Raw genomic sequence first — 21,401 nt, forward strand, 5'->3', positions numbered from 1 at the left:
AAAACGAATTCTGATGTCCCCCCCTTTTGGTCGAACTTTTGGGTAGGGACAATTTCAATTCTACCTGCTGTGTCTTGTGGTGGCTTAAAAAAAACAACACAAGCAATTTTACGATCTGCAATTGTGTCACAGTGATACCTTCATTTTTTAAAACGGTTGAATAAAAAACCCACACAACTATGTTTACGACATGCAAATGCATCACAGTGATGATCTCGAGATATAGGCCAAAACATGGACCCGGATACACCTAGAAAGTGTTTTTATATTGTAACGAGTGTTAGCAGCACTGAGCGATGCTATCGTCTCTAAGCCGATGCTAAGCAGTGACGTGAATGCACATCAATAATTCAATCATTATGTATCTACATAAACGAAACAATAACTGCGTCTACATATATGTACCATGTACGTATACGAGCAGCGGAGAGTCAATGCACTAACACATACATCTGGGAGACGCTGAAAAGTAGACAATTGTAAACAAGTAGAAACTATATGAGAACTATAAACACACGAAATAGTTGGTAAGTTCTGGAAATAGAAGAGCCTAGATGTATGCAGCGTAAACTATAAAAGTGGCGCAAGCGAGTAAGAAGTAATTCAGTTTGAGTTGATCTATCAATAAGTTTGATTAAGCACGCGATCTGGCGGCCAATAGTAGAGTTTCATTTGAGTTATCAATCAGTTTGTTTATTAAGCCAGCGAGTAGCAAAGTATAAGTGTTATTGTGAAGTACTTTAATAAAGGCCATTTTTACATTAATCAATATTGGAGTTATTTATTCAACAGTTTAGTGATTCGAACTTAGCAGAGGATTGCAAATAAGAGGATTTGCAAGCAAATTCGTTACAATATTATAGGTATCAAATTGAAGCTGTTGATGTGTGCTATAATACATAGTAAGTTTTACACCGTTGAGTGACTAGGGGCTCGAAATATAGGCCAAAACATGGACCCGGATACCCCTAGAATGTGTGTGTATTATGGATATCAAATGAAAGCTGTTGCTGAGAGCTCTAAAGCTTGGCAACCTGGCAAAACTGATAAATATGCATGCGAAGCCGAAATAAAGACAAGAATTAATAATACCCACATACTTATTTACATACGTCCTATTCGATTTGCCTGAAATTTCGTATATAAATTTGCCTATATTAGTATTTACGATGCTTTTTTCCGGGAAGTATACCAGAGATTGACTGGGACTGGGATTGGGACTAGGACTGGGACTGAAACTGAGACTCGGAATAGGACTGGGACAAAATACATACCACCCTATGGCACTGGCAATAAGAGATGAAGAAGAAGGAGCAAAACTTGAGAGAAGAGAAAAGAGAGAAATAGACTGAGAAAGAGATATAATGAGACAAAGATGGAGATGAAGCGAAAAAGACGGAGGGAGGAGGGAATAAAAAGATTAGGAAAAAGTGTAGTAGGGTAGAGCAAAGTTAGACGGAAAAAGCTTATTAAAATGTATGCAGATAGGCCAAATTTAGGGCAGAACAACGTCTGCCGGGTCTGCTAGTATATATATGTATGTATTAGGGCGGGTCGATTTAAAAGTCACTCATTGCTCTGTGAAAATCGTATTCTAGGGGTCAAAATAAGAAACTTTGCCGAAGGAACCATACCTCTAAAACGAATTCTGATGTCCCCCCCCCCCCTTTGGGTCGAACTTTTGGGTAGGGACAATTTCAATTCTACCTGCTGTGTCTTGTGGTGGCTTAAAAAAAACAACACAAGCAATTTTACGATCTGCAATTGTGTCACAGTGATACCTTCATTTTTTAAAACGGTTGAATAAAAAACCCACACAACTATGTTTACGACATGCAAATGCATCACAGTGATGCCTTGGTTTTAAAAGGGGGTTGTAAAACGCTAATTTCTAATAATTTTCTTTAATTTCTTTTCTATTACTAAGTTAAATTCATTTTTCCATTTACATATGTTCCGACTAAATAAATTTCTAAAGAGAAAAATAAACTCCAAAAAGAAAAAACATAGGCATTTCAAAGTGGGATTTTTCAAAATTTGCCCCTACGACCCAAAGGAGGGACATCAGAATTCGTTTTAGAGGTATGGCTCCTTCGGCAAAGTTTCTTATTTTAATTTTAACTAGTTTTTTTTTATTTTCAAAGGAAAGCTTTCTCATTATTTCATTGTATAAAATAGTAATAAATTGTAATAAAAATAAAGTTTTGTACAAATAAATAAATATAACTCACATGTTCACTAAGTATTAAGCAAAATATAATACCACAATGAGAAAAGTGTAAGAACATAAAAAGCAGGCATAAGCCCTCAAAACGGTTCGTCCTTTAATCTTATAACCGAAAACTACAAGAGAAAATCATGGAAATGGATGCGAAAGGGGCTGGAAAAATTACAAAAGAACTAAAACACATTGTGAGGAAGATATAAAGGTTGTAACGAACGGCGGAAATGGTAATGGATCAGATATTAAAACATCTATTGAAGGAGATGTGGAAAATGGCAATGAAAACAGTCTTATTGTTACTAGTATCAATGGTGAACCAATTGAAGCTTGTGCAGAAGAAGCAATCCATTGGGATAGTCAAATCAGTCCCGTATTAAACAATGAGACGCTGGTCAAGGAAAATGTCACATCCGACATTAATATCACAGACAGCTACAACATGTGTGAACTCTTTTATTGAGACGCAACTAGTCCGTCTGAATCTGCTGAACAACTAAAACAAAGCGTAGCAGAAGAATAATATAGTGGACGTTCAGTGTAGTGCCACCACAAGCACGACTACATGGTTTTAATAATTCATGCTGTTAATGATGCATTAAACCAAACGATTGTATGCTTTCGCATTTATCTATGTATGTAGACATATTGACTTTAACAGCATTTATTTATGAAGAAACCCGCTATATAAAATGCATATCAAAATAGAAATTCAAATTCTTACTCACTCTCTTTTTATTATAGTCTTCGAAGTTCAAATATCTTCCAGCACACATTCTTCGGTAGTTGGTTATTTGTATTAGTACTACCCTTAGTGTTCGCAAAGGTGGTTTCTTTTCGTCCCGCACTTCATCTGTTTGAGCAAATAACAATTTGCTCCGTGTAAAATTATCTTCACGTTAGCGCAAGGAGAATTATAGTCCTAAAACTGATTACAGTTAACTCAAATGATTTATATTTTAAATGAAGCTCTGTGTTACCCGATGTGTTACCAGTAAAATCGTACGCTCTATTGCTCCCCTTTTTTTTCGCTCGTAATGATCATCCGAGTTCTATTTCGTCCAAATGCATCCATCCGCGCACAGGAATATCCCGTAGCATCAAAAACGGGACCATCATGACCCATATCAGCGGGCTTAGACGTCCTCGTACTTTCCAATTTCGTCGGGGATTAGGCGTAAAGTCACCACCCTTATACAGGTGTACAGCTTGCGGTGTTAAGTGATAATTCTCCAACATAGCAAGCCACGTTCGGACCTTATGTAGCACAATTGACAACAACCGACTCCTCAATGCTAGACTGATAATGATAGTGTGATTCTAGCAAAGCCATTAATAAAAATTATCAACCTACCAAAGTACTTTTGGCTCGACTAAGTCACACCGTTCGAGCAGGTCGCCATCATTTGCGATGTAAGAAAAAGATCGGGTATATGGCCCAAGATCAATTTCACACACTTTATGCATAATCTCCCCGCCGGCATTATTTAGGAAACTTGGTAAAGAATCTTTCGGTTTCGATTGTTTATCATTTCTGACTCAGTCAGAAATATCCATATGTTACGTAAGCAAATATTTTTAATACTAGCATCACTTGTATCGGATACTAGTAAATCGCAATAGTATCGTTTCAATTTGGTATCCGTTCAATAATAATCGTTCATTACACAAAATGAGCCTAAGGCTATTAACGCTGCTTTGCGTCTATCATGATTTTGACATTGTGCAAAAAACATTAAGCAGTCGAAAACATCAATGCAAATGGTTAGCGATAGACCATTTGCTTCACCAGCAACCTCTTTCAAGTTAAAATCAAAATAACTACAATAACCAAGTACTAATGTGCCCGCAACGCCTGCATCTATGCCTATCGCCGGACAACAGCTATTGTTTTTAGCAAAGCCTGTCATCTCTTCAGCTGAATTAATTAATTTGATAAATTTTAATCACGAAAAAAGTTGAATGTTTATAAAAATTAATGAATTGCAATGTATACAGTGCCTGTGATACCACCCGATCTTCGTCAGAAAGAAACAACTATCCAAGCGGCCATAGCGCTCGCTTGTCTACAACAAACAATAAATTCTGTATTTGACCGCATTGACAATCGCACCGAGCGCAATAAGGCTAAAGTGAAAGAGTTGAGCACACGCATTGAAAAGGCGCTGTCGAAGATCCGAAGTTTAGTTTGCGCTAAAAAAGCAATAAAAATTTACGCTCCAGCACGTTTTCCATCGTCACAAATTTTCGCGATCTACCGCACACGTTTATAGACTCCATAGCAATGGTTGAACAACCTACACAGCAACAGCACAATCAGAAATCAATCTATATAGTGCATAGCAATGTAGACGCACCTGCAAAGCTAGCACAACAGGAAGAGTCAGTATTCTTCCATGTACGTTACAAGGATTCAGATAATCCCATGCATGGCGCTACTGTGGCTGCTGATAAATGACAAGTAAACAAAAGCTTCGGCATGGGCACTGTATCTATTAAACTCCGTTCAGTATCATCATTGCTACATTGTAATAGCGGCGAGTTGGTTTACGGTAACGAGCACACCGAAAAGGATATGTGGAAGACAGCAAAATTCTTTAAATCACCACCCCAACGCCGTGAAAACAGCGCAATCGGGTAAACAAAAGTAATGACTAGAACCAGCTCCATACTCATTGGCGCATCGCAATCAGAAAGTTGACTCATTTGGGGGCTTACGATATACACCTCGTTTACATGAAGCACCTGAAATTGATTTACGACTTGACTTGCACGGCATGACGGATTATATATATCTCGAAAGCAACGACCAACAAAAAATAGCTCCATCATTATACATACAAAATTTGCCCGATTTGCCTGAGCTCGAAGAGGCAGACGTTGAGATATCAAAAAAAAAAAATTGTGCCGGAGATCCGGTAATTGTTCATGTGCCTCCACCCCCACTACCGCCATTATCGTCGATAGCGCCAACAACTGTTACAAAAATCGCTAATAGCATACAAGTGGCAGGAGCGGCGTCACAAGCGGCACCACCAACACCACCTCCACTTATGCCGTGATTAACACAGGCAAAATCAGCAAATGAACAAATTCTAAAGGTAAAATCTACAAGTATTGCCGTATCAAATTCCAATACTGATACTTCACGCAACGATCTAATGGAGGCCATACGGAAGGCAGGTGGTGCACGCGGTGGCCGCTTGCATGCAACAGCTGTGGCTCCTGTTGATGTAGTTGACAATCGGTTAGGCAATAAAAATCCGATACGATATCTGAGCTCCATCTCCGGAATATCCACACCATCCACTTGAAACATAAAAAGGAAATTAATTAATAATAATGAATAAAAGAATATTCAATTACGAATTACTAACTTTAAATTTTTCTTACCATTCATGATCACCAAACTAGAAGACCAACCGTACTCCAGCCACCCGCCGTAGTCAAAGAATGTGACAACGGGAAAAATCTTTCGATTTTAGTCCCGTTTGTTTCAATTCATGAGAATTTACATTCTATATACGGGTGTGTTTGGATGTTTGTTTTTTTCTTTTCTTCCCTTTTTGCTATGTGGCTGGCATACTTGAACCAGTGCGCGGACTTTTTATAAACGGAATGTTGGAAAGCGACAGATGAAAAGAGTAGTGGTAGTGGGAGATTTTTTTACCAAGAAAACAATAGCTACAGTTTATATTTGTACCAAACAATTAATCACTTATTGTAAAACAAATAACGCGCATTTCAAGGAAATGACACTTGTAAACAAGACAAAACTAAATGTAAATTTGTATATACATAGCTTATGACTATACGATACTCACTTTTTCCTGTATTTTGAGTGTGGAATACTGACAAAAATGTACCAAAACATCTAATCACAACAACAATATTCCAAAGTACCAAAAATACTGCTACAAAATAACCGATTTCAGTTACTACATTTATCTCATCAAAAAATGTATTTCTTGTTTAAATTTGTTCACAAATTTTTCAAAATTGACTGATTTGGTCAGTATCACCTCCTAATGTTGGTTGGGCAGGCTCGGCATTAAATACTTAAAAATGATCGCAGTATTCGTTTTCAAAGCGAAAATACTGAAATATTGGTAGATTTTGGGCCTCGGTGGTATTAGTAGTAGAAAATGAAAATGGGTCAGAAAAGATAGTAAATGTACCAATGCGGTAAGGTCCGTGCACTGACTGCCCATATACTTATACCAACTTATGTATATATATTTGCCTGTTTTTCTTTAGTGCTGCGTCAACTGACGCACGCTGGTACCGAAAACCCGCAAGAGAAACAAAATCGGGATCGTCACTGACGCTTCGGGCAGTCTCAACAAAATACTTACGCACAAAAATAAAGACGAAACCCCATTTAAAAATAATTATGCTCTCATTCACAAACAAAAAAACCAAAAAAAATTTTTTTTTGATTTTTTGATTTTTTTTTGCCGTCGGTTTGTTTCCCTGGCTGGAGGGCAGGACTTGTTGTTTTCAACAACAAACATCACAAACGGTCATAATTACGGCTTCGGTACAAAAACAATCCGAGTCCCGAAATTAAAGAGTCCCGAAATGAAAAAGTCCCGAAATTAGATAAAATCAACTTTTCTACGGCACTAGTGCAACGACAAAATACATAAGGTATATATGTATATATTTGCACGCCACAAACTCAACATACCAGCTATCAGCTGACCAATAAATACACGACAGGATTGCATGCTATCTCAAAATGGTACGTGCAGATAGAACGCGTCGTTGAGAACGCATCGCCAATCTGCATGCAAGCACCGGCAGTTGGTACACTTTCGAATTTAATTACGATTTGCGCTATTCGTCATGAGCTGTCGCACAAAATTAAATCCACACCTTCGTCGGCCCCTACGCTTCGTTTTAAACTCGCTTTACTCATCTCTTTTAACATACGTCTTGTAATAAAACACCGCCGTTTCACCCAACCAACCTCACGGTCACTCGCCCTGGCACCTCAAAAGATGCCACACCTCATCCAACAAAAAAAAGGCAGTCGCCGCGAGAGCGACACGATACACTAGACGCTGGAACGGAGACCTCGGCCTCTTCGTCCAGCCCAGAAAAACCTAAACAAAAAATGCGAGTCTGGAACGGAGACTTCGGCCTCTTCGTCCAACCAAACAAAAGCAATGCGAATCTGGAACGGAGACCTCAAAAGAAAAAAAAAATTTTTTTTTCTGCCAGTCTGGAACGGAGACCTCGGCCTCTTCGTCCAGCACTATTGACCTTCTACGTCATAACACTTATGGATTCTATATATGTCTAAGAATTATGTATACCCAAAGGCAAGAAATATTCACTTTCCTCCACTTCTAATGTTTACTTTTATCCTAGCTTAGGTGGCATGCTGCGCAAGTCGGGCAAGACTCCCGGCCACCTGCGACGCTGGCGAAATACGCGATTTTAGGTTAAGTTTAGTTTTAATGCAAACGTTTTTTTTTTCTCGTTGCTTTTCAGCGGTCGGAGATCGGTGGGGGTAAAAACGATGTTGCGTATCGCAAGGGGCCGGCATGTTTAGGCAGGATGCCTAACTTTTCCGCATCTTATTGCGATCCCCCCAATGCAACTCTTCAAATCGATACTCGATACTCGACTTAATTTATAACCACCCACACCATCACCGCCACATGCATATGCATGCATGTACATGCACGTGTATGTGTGTTTTTTGTCAGCACTCATGCATGTGCATGTCGGGGTTGATGTGTGAGTGCCTTTCCCCTCCGAAACGGAGGATTTTGCGGGTCAACGGTTGTAGCTTGCTATACAACTGGCCTCTTGGATTCTAACAGCCAACCAGCTAACATCTGCCGCCAGCGATCTCTGCCGTATTTTTGCGTTTATTCAGGTTATATTGTAACCTTTGCTATTTTCACATTTACCCAATAAATCATATCTATTATAACGAGAAATCTCGTATTCTCTTATTTTATTCCAACCCGCTTATTCCCACTGAGATCGACCCCGGTGCGCCCACCTACCTCCAGGAGCAAACGCACCCCGGCCGAACACAATGTGCCCGGGAGTATCAACTCCAGATATATATCGGCTCCCAACACGAGTCGAACCGGCCTTGACACAAATGTTGGAACGGCGAGCTGCATATGGGTATACGGTGTCGCGACCGAGGGGTCGACATTCGCGCTTGGACTCACAAGGGCGTAGTTGGGAACGATCGTAGCGTGGATCGTGAGCCTAGGGCTCTGCCCATATTTACCCCTTATTCGCAAGAGGCACCCTCGTTGTGATCCGTAGTTTTCCTCGTCGAGTTGTAACTCTCGATCCAGGTTGCGTCAAATTATCGAAGTTGGGTCGCACACGTCGATGAGCGCGCGTATCAGGTGCAACCGCCCTCGCGCCTCGATTTTGATCACGGCAGTTGGCGATATTGATGTAAACGGCCGAAGTGCTACGATCTCCCGCGTGAATTGCCCCGTTCTGAAGGCAGCTGGCAGTCGTCGGGAGTGTCGTTACAGCCGGCCCTGAGAACCTATTCTCTCCAACTCTTATCCTTGACGGGGCGGAAAGTCCGGGATTCCGATCCTCGTTTATGTTGACGCCGGTTCGGGCTGCGGAAAGTCCGTGATTCCGCTATTCCCTTGTGACGATCTGAGCCCCGCTTCCTCGCTCTCTGATGACGTTGGTGTGTAGTTGATGGGTGGAAAGTCCGTGATTCCGCTCCATCTTTGCGGCATTCGTGTGCGAGTGGGGGCTGGAACTTTCTTGGTTCGACCTTCCTAATGGTGGCCGGGCCGAAAAGCCGTGATTCCGCTCCGGCTTCGTTCAGCTCCCCTTCTTCTAGTTCGCGTGGCCCGCTTTCAGTCCCTATTTCCGATGCTTGCATGATGTGTTCGTCTTCGCTATCCATCTGAACGCTCCATGTCCTGGTATCAACTTCCTGGGGTTCCGGATTTTCGAAGCTCTGGTGCAGCGTGGTGTGATGTTCCCCTTGGCACTGGTGACAACGTCCGTTGCTCGTGCAGTCGGCGGTGCGGTGTGCCACTGATAGACAGTTGCCGCAGTACCGTCCCAATGCGGCTTTCCTTTGCCTTTCCTCGGGCGACTTGGCTCGGTAGACCGAGCATAACCGGATCGGATGTCGCTTGTCGCACAGGTGGCATGGTTCGGGTACCGCTGGGCCATGCGTTCCGCCCTCCTGCGTAGAGTCGTATACCGGGTCATGCTGGACCTGAAAAGGGTAATTGCCATTGGTCAGGGTTTAGAATTTGAGGGGATTTTATCATGCTTGAGGGGAGTTGGGTGTCGAGAAGATCTTCCTAGATAAAAGGTTGGCATCAAGCTACAATTACTTAGGCACTTAGCTGCACAAGAGCCTTTATTTTGTGTTTTAAAAGGCACAACTTCTATATACAACGCGATTTTGATGTAAATTATCTTTATGTCCACCCGATTTGTTTGAAATTGCAATTACTTCTCTATGACGGCGCGCTTCGTGTGCGATCTGACAGATTTGGTTTTAAGTGTAGCCACGCGGTATCCTTTTGGCAGGTTGTCAGTATTTTGCCGACAGATGGCGCTGAGGTTAACTTTTGTGGAACGTATTCGGATGTGTGGCTAGTTAATCATTTTAAAGCAGCACTCGAGGATGCCGAACGTGCCAAAGAAAACAGGGGTAAGTTTTATTTACTCCTAATCTGAAATAATTATTGATTGATATTCCCTTGTTTTTCGTTTGTTTTCTATAGATTGTGAAACCAGCACCACGAGTTGGACGGAGGAAGGGAACTACGGAGCCTGCACGAGTGGCAGGGACAGCTGACGGTCGAAGTCATCGCACGTGCTCAGGTAAGCTTCTGGTGCCGGCTTTCTCGGAGTGGGTGATTTTTCTTCGGGATCCGACTCCACTGGATCAATCGCGTTGTCGCGTGTCGGCATCGGGTGAGGCATTCCGCCCATATACGCCGCTACATCTGATTATCTATTTCCGCCCCTAAGTTTACATTTGTATATTGTAATCAAAAAATATTGTAAAATATGATAAATAAATTATACATTAACCCACTATAAGAAATCAGGCGCCATTTGATCTGAGTGGTAATAGGAAATTTTGGAGAAGATCATTTGTTTCAGGCTATAAGTTCCCCTTTTCCGCCATAAAAAAGAGTCAATCAATGTGATTGCGTTTTTCACGATTTTGCGCCGCCTTGGCATCTGGCAACACCATTCGGAATGTACATTGTATTTTTTGTAAAAGTATTTTTGTATTGTATTATTGTAAAAGTGGATTGTGTTATCCTTCAATGAATTTCCTGTCATTGATGAAAAAAACGAGGTACGCATCAATTGTATTTTTTTCACACAATACTAATTTTCATTTTCTTTCTTTTCTTTTCAGGTGAGGACGGAATTCATAGATGGGGAACACGTTTACATATGTAAGCAGATATTGCATTAATTGGCTTAGCCGTTATGGGCAAAAATCTCATATTGATTATGAATGATAATGGATTTGTTGTTTGCGCCTACAATCGCACCGTCGAGAAGGTCAATCAGTTTTTGAAAAATGAGGCCAAGGGTACAAATGTGATTGGTGCTACTTCGCACATGCTTCTAGTCAAGGCTGGCGGTGCCGTCGATGATTTCATCAAGCAATTGGTGCCACTACTTTCGCCCGGTGATGTAATCATCGATGGGGGCAACTCCGAATATCAATATACCGCACGCAGCTGTGATGAGCTGAAGCCATAAAAATACTATACTTCGGTTCGGGTGTAAGTGGTGGTGAAGTGGGAGCACGTCACGGTCCATCACTCATGGCTGGTAGCCACCCTGAAGCATGGCCCTTAATGCAACCAATTTTCCAAGCTATTTGCGCTAAAGCTGATAGAGAGCCCTGCTGTGAGTGGGTAGGTGGCGGTGGTGCTGGTCACTTTGTTAAAAAGGTACACAATGGTATTGAATATGGTGATGTGCAATTGATTTGTGAAGCTTATCATATTATGAAAGCTCTCGGCCTGTCACAAACGCAAATAGATGCAGAATTCGATAAATGGAATAAGGCCGAGTTGGATTCATTCCTTATTGAAATTACACGTGATATACTCAAATATAAAGATGATAAAGGTTTTCTATTGGAGCGTGTACGCGATGCAGTTGGTCAAAAGGGTACAGGCAAGTAGACAGCAATTGCTGCGTTACAATATGGTGTTCCAGTAACGCTAATTGGTGAGGCATTATTCTCGCGTTGTCTCTCGGCATTGATGGATGAACGTGTGGCGGCGAGTAAGCAATTGAAAGGACCCAGCGTACAACCTAAATTGGATGATTTCCCCAAATTCTTGAATTATATGAAAACATGCATTGCATTGCGCCAAAATTGTTTCATATGCACAGGGATTTATGTTGATGCGTGAAGCTGCTAAGGAGAATAAATGGAATTTGAATTATGGTGTTATTGCGTTAATGTTGCGTGGCTACTCGGCTTACGAACAAAATTTCAGCAAAGGCCACTACGCTTTACCGCGAATCAAAGATGACCCACGAATTTTAAACAAGTGAAGAAAATTTTTATTTAAATGCAAAAATTATTTTAAATATGAAATGTGCTTTGAAATAAGTAAACGTTTAAGAGTTGTAAAAGCGCTACAGACATACGAAAGTATTTCAAAGCACGTCTATCGCAGATAGCTGCATTACCTTCGCTGGATGCTATGCTACATTTATTACTCTCTGTTCGCGCTGCAACAGCCACAACACTGGATACTGATAAGAACGTTACAGCTTATGCTGAATGGTATAAGCAAAATATAAGCGATATGAAATTTGTTTTAAAAGTGGAAGAATTTCAAAATATTATCGATTTACTGACACAATGCATCCCATATGAAGCTGCAGAGGATTATGTAGAGATTCATGCAACTTTTTCAATATCACCACCGGTACACTGTTGCCAACTAGTACAACATTACAAAAGCAAATGCAAAATGCTATTGGCCATAATAAAACAGAAGAAAAAAGCTTACAGCTTATACTGCTAGTCTCAGCGACGTGCCTTTTAGGCAGCACGCACTCTGCCACCACGAGCGTTGTCACTGCCTCAGCTACTACCGCTAAGCCACAAGGCTTTGCTGCACGCTCCATCGAAGCAAAAGATGACGAGGATGAATTTGAGTCACAAGCACAAACACATTTGACTTACCGGCAACAACCACAGCCACAACAACAACGACAATTATATGATTACAGTCAATCGGAGGAGGACCAAGAGGAAGCGCCACGACTAGTTTACCAAAGCCAAGTAAGTATGTACAACAATGGTAGTATAAATGACTTATATAGAAGTGTTGAAATAAATGTATATTTAACATTGCGACCTCAATTTATATACCTTTTGCTCGATCTTTTGACTTTATCTTTTGGAGGCATTATGTAAGACTAGTAACGGCGATGCACTATAGCTCCAATTTACCCGTCAATGTTCCTAAAAAAAGATATTTGCGCGATACCATGTTTAAAAAAAAAATTTGCTTCTCCAAAAAAAAACCAAAATTTGGCGGATTTCCCCATATGTAATCGAAACAAGTTTTACATCTGGGCCCAAACCTTTAACCGCGTACTACTTCGTAATTGTTTCTGGGACAATTTAGTGGTATGTGATCTTCGAATCATTTCAGCATTGTAATTGGTATTATTTTGGGACTATTTCGGAATTGATTTCAAGATTATTTCTAATCCACCACGATTTCGAATTTGTTTTCGGGATAATTTATTAGTTATTTCAGCATAGTTTGGGGACTACTTTGGCACCATTTGAGATTACTTTTGGGAACATTTCGGGACTATTTCAAGATAATTCGCGGCCATTTTAGAAATGGCTTAGGGATAATTTCGAGACCATTTCGGGATTTCTTCAGAAATTATATAGTGCATATTTCGGGATGACGTTGAAAATAACTTAAGGAGTATTTCGTGGATGTTCTTCGCCTAACCATTTCTGGACCATTCGAAACTAGTTTAAAATTTATTTCTGAATTATTCCAGACTGGGTTGGAAAAAATCGGAACAGTGCGTTCCAAGAATTGAACCGTATGCTGAGAGAGTCTCGGTAAAATATATCTTTTGTGTCCCTATAAATACTGTCGATATTACATTTTTAATTGTAAATTGGGGTTATGACATTAGAGTTTACGATTTTCGAATTTTTTCGAGAGGAGATTCTTGAAATAATCGCAAGGCTTGCGAGCTTCTTGGCATTTAATTTACTTAATCGCTGCATTTGCAGTATCTATATATTAATACGCTAACAAAATTTCCATACAATCAATTGACAGGCTGTTTCGCATACTTAGCATACGTAAGATCATATACAAGTTATATGAATCGATTCGTATTGATCAGCCGCAGTGCATAGGCCTATTTTTGTTAACAAATATTACTCTATTTGTTTATAATTAATAGAAAAAGTTTTTTGTAAATTCGAAAATCTGTGCAACTATCGAAATTGCCATCTGTAGGACGCATTATGTTCACAAACCCCCCAGAGTAAATAGCTCCAAATTCGCAATTGTTGCGTGGCTCAAATGTTTCATCTCTACATATTTATATATTTGGACACGCCAAACGGTGAGAGAACTACTGCTTCGCTCATTTTCTGTTGAAATAAAATATTGTTTCCCATTGTTTCCAATTACCTATATTGGTTTGTACCAAAATCCTTAAAAAATTGTTCTAAAATAATTGTTAGCGCACAAAAAAACTTTAAAGAGAAGTAATACTTAACCGGCCTATTTTTTTTTTTGGACAAATTTTACTTACACGTAAAAGCATAGGTCTTTATTCAACAGATTCTTTGTTTTTCATTTTAGGTGCTTTAAAAAAATGAAATCAGAAATAATGAGTCAACTTTTGTTCAAACTTACTAAATTTATTTATTTATAACAATTAATTGCAAATTTGACCCAAACATTTTTTGCATTTCCAGATTTTATGCTCATTTTAGATATAGCACGTCTTATAGTGAACAAAAAATAAATAAATTTGCTACAAATATATTACATTTAAATTTGTATATTGTCTTTTATGCTAATTTATTTTGATATTTCTTATTTTATTTTATTTTATTTTATTATCTTTTATTTCAACTTAGTTTATTATTATTTAAATGCAACTTGATTGAATCGGAAAATTTCACGTTGTATATTAAACGAAAAAAAACGACCCAAAAACGTCTTCGATTTTAGGTCGAAATATTGCATAGGCAGTATATTATTACCCGCTATATTTATTATTAGGCTAACTTAGTTTGATTATATGCCCATTAATCGGATGCTTAGATCCCATAATCCTAATTTGTTTATGTCGCTTAAAATTATGAAATCAATTTTATTTTAGTAAATATGTTTGCGTGAATAATTTCAAGGTTTTTGTTTCTTTTTCTTTTTTTTCTAATTTATTCTGCTTTGCTATATCTTAGTATTATATCGTTCACAGACGATATTTTATGGTAGATATGGTCATATATATTCATCTCCATTTCATGAATATGAATGTTTACAAATTTAATACAAATTAATTACATACATAGATCTCAATGGGAATCCCAACATTAAATACCCGAATATTATAATCTTCATATTTCCACAATGATAACATTAAAACCCGGAAAAAGGTCCAAGTGCACTTATTGCGTTTTTATATGGAACTGTTTATTCACATCACTTACTTACTCACATTCTTTCATTTACATTTTTTTAGTAAACTCTGCCTTCTTTCTCATTACATATTTTTTTTATATTTTTATTTTTTATGAAGGTATCCTCTATTCTATTCGAAATTTTCGTTTTGTGTCACACTTATGTACATACTACATATGTATTTATAAAAAATTAAACTCGGTAAAGCGCCAATTGCATACCTAACGGGTGGCGTGAAATATGTTAAATTCCTTAAGCACATTTCTTCGTTCGTGTTTTTGAATTATGACACTATTGAAGTAAATGGGCGATATATGTATATGGGAGATATAGGCCTACTGGCGAACCGAGCACACAAAACTAACTTCGGTAGCGCCCCAACGGGAACCTCCCGGGTGGTGTGGAAAAACCTATTTTTCAATTTAATGTCAAGTAATTTCACCTTAATTCTATGTCAATTTCTTTTGATTTTACATATTTTTTATATTTTTGTTTAAGGAGCTCCATACCAAAAGGTTATAATTACATTTGAAAATTTTGTAGAAAATTTAAGAAAATCCAATAAAAATTACAATGTCTTAATGAAAAACTTAAGTAAGTTAGACCAGTTTGCTATATTTCCGCTCACTGCTTAACTATTAACGCATTATTTCACTACCCCCAACACTGGATACATAGACTGAGTTGAAAAAAATAAGAGTTGGTCAAATTTCGACCACAGGCGATACTAGTTATATTTATAGAGCATACGATTTGTTCTCGATTTCTGTAGTCTCAAAGTTCTATTAAATTATATTTGACATCCGATTTTTAATATTAGTATGTGGGGTGCTGTCTTTGAGCAGTGAACTGTTTTTTGGGGTGTAGGTTTCTGGTTATATGTTTAAAAACAGAAAAAAAAAGGGGGGAGGGTCGTAGGTTGTATGTTTCGGGCCTGGCTTCAGTTACGGCTCTCTAGATCCCTGATCCTCTTCGCTGGATGGGAGTAGCACGAGTTTAATGAGGGTCTTGTGATCTTGCCCTTTGCCGTCATGAGATCCACTACTCGTACTCGTCCATCCGATCCCGGATGGAGGTTGATAACCCTCCCGAGCCTCCACTCATTGGGTTGCAGGTTGTCTTCCTTTATGACGACTAGATCGTCAATCTTCATGTTTGCTTTAGGTTGGCGCCATTTATTCCTTTTTTGAAGTTCGACGAGGTATTCCGTCTTCCATCGTCGACAAAAGGTGTGGTGTAGGGCCTTTAGTCGCTGCCATCGATTGATAATCGATGCGGGATATTCCTCCGCGTCTGGCTCCGGGGTGCTAATAGGTGTCCCCCTATTAAAAAGTGCCCCGGGGTTAATGGTTCTAGGTCGAACGGTTGATTTGAAGAGGGCGTTAAGGGGCGGGAGTTGAGGCATGATTCTATCCTGCAAAGCAGGGTAGAGAATTCCTCAAAGGTATATTTAAGGTTGGATGCTACCCTTTTGAAGTGAAATTTAAAACTTTTCACTCCCGCTTCCCACAATCTCCCCATGTGAGGAGCAGACGCAGGAATAAAATGCCAGTCTAGATTTTGGTATGTATAGGTTGTTACTACCTCGGCGCGTGAGTCAGCCATGAAGGTTTTGAACTCCGCCCTGAGGGCTCTTGATGCCCCGACAAAATTGGTTCCGTTGTCGGAATACACATTCTTCGGGCAGCCTCGTCGCGCGACGAATCTGGCAAAAGCCGCCAAGAATGACCGGGTGCTCAGATCGGTAGTCGCTTCTAAGTGGATGGCCTTAGTGTAGAAACACACAAAGAGGGAGACATATCCCTTGGACACACGACAGCCTCGCCCTTGATAATTTTTTATCTCAAAGGGGCCGGCAAAATCTACCCCGGTGTTAGTGAATGCCCGGGTATAGGTGGTTCGCTCGGTCGGTAGAATGCCCATTAATTGTGTTTTTGCCTGTTTCCTATGCACTGCGCATATCTTGCACTTGTGAATTACCGATCTTATCATATTTTTCACGTGAGGTATCCAGTACTGTGTTCGGATCAGGCGCAGCATAAGCTGATTCCCCCCATGTAACGAGATTTTATGGACAAATCGGGTGATGAGACGGGACAGTCCACTATGATAGGGCAGAATTATGGGGTGGATTTCGTTTTACGAGAGGTCCTTGGACGCTGCGAGCCGCCCTCCGACTCTGATTGTCTCGTCCTCATCGGGAAATGGGTGCAGGGATTGTAAATAGCTCTTTGACTTGATTGACCCCTTTTCTTTGAGTGTTCTGTACTCCTCCGCATAATGGTTACGTTGAGCATTGACAATCAGTCGACATATCGTTGCTTTTATCTCAATGGGCGAAATCGTCAGTGATGTTTCATTGAAGGAAGTTTTGAGATGAGTCCTTTTGTAGAACCGTAGAATGTAGGACACAACTCTTAAAGCCCGGGAAAGGTCGGAAAACCTGTCTACAATATCTTCGTCTTTACGGTTGTGTGCACTTGTAATCTTTTTTCTTCCATGGTTGTGGTGTAGTTTATTTCCTGGTTTGGCCATTCTTTGCCGTCTTGCTGCAGCCAAGATGGGCCTTCCCACCACAAGGAATTAATTATTAGCTCTTGCGCTAATAGCCCTCTACTGGCTCAGTCTGCAGGGTTTGACGCTGAGTCCACGTGACGCCAGTCCGTGTTCCCAACTTGGTGTATTATGTTTGTTACACGGTGGGCCACGAAGGTTGACAATGAACACGGAGGTTTCCGTAACCAAGCTAAGACAATAGTTGAGTCAGTCCATAATAAGGTCTTATGTTTGCCTAAATTAAGGTTCTTGTTGATAGATTCTAGGGTGTCTGCAATGAGAACTGCTCCACAAAGTTCTAGTCTTGGTAAGGAGATAGTTTTTACGGGCGCGACTCTTTATTTGGCTAATAGCAGGCTTACAAATATTTGTTCATTAATATTGACGCGCGGTGGCTGCGTATGCTTTTTCTGACGCGTCACAGAATCGGTGGATATCCACTTTGGCTGTTGGTGAGAAGTGTACCCAGCGTGGGATCTGAATATTTTCTATGTGCTTATAACTTTCGATGAAACTTTGCCACGGATCCAGCGAGACTGACGACACGGTTTCATCCCACCCTGATCCCTCTAACCAGATGCCTTGCATCAACATTTTGGCGGTAACCACGAATGGTGCCAGCCACCCTAAGGGGGTCAAATAATTTTGCTATGGCCGACAGAATTTTCCGTTTAGTAAAGCTAGACTGTTCCTCTAAGGGTTTCGTTTTGAAATAAAAGATATCTGAGTGGGCGTTCCACCTAGTGCCAAGTGTTTTTGAGTGTCGAAGTCTAGGAAGGTTTAGGAGGTGAGCCTTTGGTAGGGCTTTAAGTAGTTTGTTCGAGTTGGCGGTCCATTTTCTTAGCGAGAATCCTGCTGCTCCCAGGGCTGTAGTTATTTGATCCCTTGCTTTAATGGTGTCGGTAATAGTGTGGCCTCCTGCCAGCACGTCGTCAACGTACATTGCATTTCGTAGTATATCTGATGCTATAGGGTGGCTGTGATCCACGTCGTCCGCTAACTGGAGCAGTGTTCGTATTGCAAGGTAAGCGGCACAGTTAACTTCGAAGGGGACCGTTTTCAACTCATATAGTTGTATGGGTTGCGTGCTTTCTGTTCGGAATACAATACGTTGATACTTAGCGTGATCAGCGTGCAACAGAATTTGTCTATAGATTTTTTCTATGTCGCTGTTAAAGACATATTTGAAGAAACGCCACCTTAATATGAGAATAGTTAAGTCATTCTGTAGAATTGGCACCGGATGGAGGATGCCGTTGAGGCTGACTCCGTTTGCAGTTGATAATGTCGCATTGAACACCACTCTTACTTTGGTTGTTGTGCTTTCTTCCTTTTTTACGTCATGATGTGGTAGAAAATAGGTATCGTAGTCTTCAGCGGGGATGTGTGTTGGTACCCGGGACATGTGCCCCAAGGTTTCATACTCTGCTAAGACCCTATTGTATTCTGACTGTAATGGTGGGTCTTTAGCTAAACGCGTTTCCATTCGGAACACGCAATTTTAAATGAGGGACCTAATTGTTTATATTTTGAAAGTTCCTGTTTAAAAGGCAAGGATACAATGTATTTACCCTCATCATTTCTAATCGTTGTGTTCTTATACAATCCTTCATAATACCTATCATCATTATTGTACGCCTTGTCCTTGGGGACTTCCTCTGTTTCCCAAAATGATCGTAGCTCTCTGTCCAATTGCACTTCACTGACAAAGGACACATATTTCTCGCTGGGTGAAATTGTTTCGGTTTGGCCGGTCAATATCCAGCCGAATTCCGTCTCTTGGGCTAGCAGTGTTCCTAACACGTCTTTCTTTATTCCCCCTAACATCACCTGTGCATAAATGTCGCCTCCTAATATCAGGTCGACTTGCTCATTGACAAAAAAAAAATTTGTCAGGCAATACTAAGTTCGGGAAGGCCTGCATGGCCTGACATCCACCTTGCATGTTGGTAGATTGCCAGCTAGTTGCGGCAGCACAAGCGCGGTAGTGGCGATATTTATTGTCGGATCAATTGGAGATCGCAGTTGTATATGACACGCCTCCTTTACTTGTGCTGACACTTGGTTGGTGATGCCAGACACGTGTGCAGATATCCGCTGAGATGGCAAGTTTATGCGACGCTTAAGTCTCTCAGTTATGAAAGTACATTCTGACCCCGAATCTATAAGTGCCCGCGCGGAGAAGTTGGTGTTGTTGTAGAATATATTGATGCGGGCCATACCCAGTAAAATCCCTTTTCACTTGTGTTTGTAAAGCAGGCCTTGAAGTGGTTAGTTCCATTGCTTTGGTTATTTCCATTGCTTTGATTATTGGAATAGGTACGTTTCTGTTGCGCTTGGGCTGATGGACCAGGCTGGTCGTCATTGGGGTGTTTTTTTGCGTTTTGGTTGCTGTTCGTTGCCTGAATATGTAGGAGCGTATTGTGTCTTTGCTGGCGGGTGGCGCAATTGTAGGAACTTGAGCACTTAGACACTGTATGCCCTGAGGATAGGCAGTTAATACACCCTTTTTTGTTTTTGATGAAGGTGACTCTGTCGGAAACCGCCAGTGTGTGGAACCATTGACAATGTTGCAGTTTGTGCTCAGTGGATTTACACATCTTGCACGCACCTTTGTTTACACTCGTCTGAAAAGCACCTAGCTTTCTGTGAGAGTTTTCAGTTGATTGTCTACCATTATGGGTTTTTGGGTTTTTGGTTTCTAAGCTATCCTCAGTTATGCCAGAGACTGTCTCAAGTGTATGGAAACGGTTCTGTAAGAATTTATCCATGTCTTCCCACTTGGATATTTCGGTTTTATTTTCAACCGTTTGCTCCCACAAGGCTAGTGTGCTTTTTGGCAATTTCGTTGAGCACAAATAAGTTATAATCGCATCCCTATTTAACACATCGATTTGATGTGTCTTTAAGGATGCGATACAGTTGTTGATGTCGCGCTGCAACTTTTTAATTGAAGTGCCGCATTCCTTTTCTACCGCCTCTAAGCTAAACAATGTTTTCAGCTGAGTATTCACTAGTATGCGTTTGTTTTCGTATCTGTCTACCAGATTTTGCCACGCTATACCGAACCCTTCGTTTGTGAGTAGGCACTTTTGCACTATCTCTTTAGCCTCACCCTGGGTCTTTTGTATCAAGTGGTACAATCTTTCTACCGGGTGAGTATCCTATTTAAAATATATATGGCTGTAAAGAGGTCTCTCAATGGATAAGTAATCTCCCTTGAACACATCAGTGTCACACGGGGGTAGGCGGATATTTGTATCCCTTTCGTGCTGGTCTTCGGGCTTAAGGTCGGGTTTGTTGAATGTGGCCTGTCGCATTGCTATGTTTGACATGCAACGCAAGTAGACTGCGTAAGCACTTTTGTGCTTTATCTTAACAGCTGATATATTTTTTCCTTCTAGAGTGTCCCCTGCTAATATTTCATCATGGGCTGTTTTTCTTTTTCCACTTTGCCTTTAACTCATCTTGCTGGATAGCCAGAGTATATTTGGTATGCTCGGATTCGGATGTGTTGTTGAAGTCAGCTCCAAACTCTATGACTTCAACAGCCACCCTGATGTAATTTTCCATCGCTTTCGACATGACAGAAGTACTGCGCTTAAGGGTAAAATGGATCTAACTTATTAATAGCAGTAGCTGACGAAGGCACCTTCAGCTTAAGATAGGACGATGTTGATAGTGGGTATATCCCCAATAAAATGGATTGCCACCAAAGGGTAAACACGCAAATTTTTCTCTGTGTATATTTTTCTTTAATTCTTTCAGCTAATTGTGCTTTTATGCGAACACACTTGCCACCCAACTCACCGCAGTGTTAGTATTGTGTATATAAGAAAAAAAGGTTAAATGACTTTAGTTTAGTGATAGTAACGCTGATTTATGTCAGAACCTAAAGAATTGGTTCAATGGATTACACTTAAGTGTTC

General features: G+C 40.5%; 1 protein-coding gene and 3 pseudogenes across 10 annotated transcripts in view; 2 read left to right on the forward strand and 2 right to left on the reverse strand.

Annotated features, from left to right (window-relative positions):
* Nucleotides 1–21,401, reverse strand: part of PGAP1 (GPI inositol-deacylase) — a 1,928,961-nt gene that overhangs the window by 1,432,931 nt on the left and 474,629 nt on the right. The gene's annotated exons all lie outside the window — the stretch shown is intronic.
* Nucleotides 1–21,401, reverse strand: part of LOC137250070 (uncharacterized) — a 246,013-nt pseudogene that overhangs the window by 220,780 nt on the left and 3,832 nt on the right.
* Nucleotides 4,210–5,535, forward strand: LOC137247679 (WASH complex subunit 1-like; annotated as a pseudogene).
* Nucleotides 10,668–21,293, forward strand: LOC137247680 (6-phosphogluconate dehydrogenase, decarboxylating-like; annotated as a pseudogene).

The sequence above is a fragment of the Eurosta solidaginis genome, chromosome 4 (genome assembly GCF_040869045.1).
Source record: "Eurosta solidaginis isolate ZX-2024a chromosome 4, ASM4086904v1, whole genome shotgun sequence".
Lineage (NCBI taxonomy): Eukaryota > Metazoa > Arthropoda > Insecta > Diptera > Tephritidae > Eurosta > Eurosta solidaginis.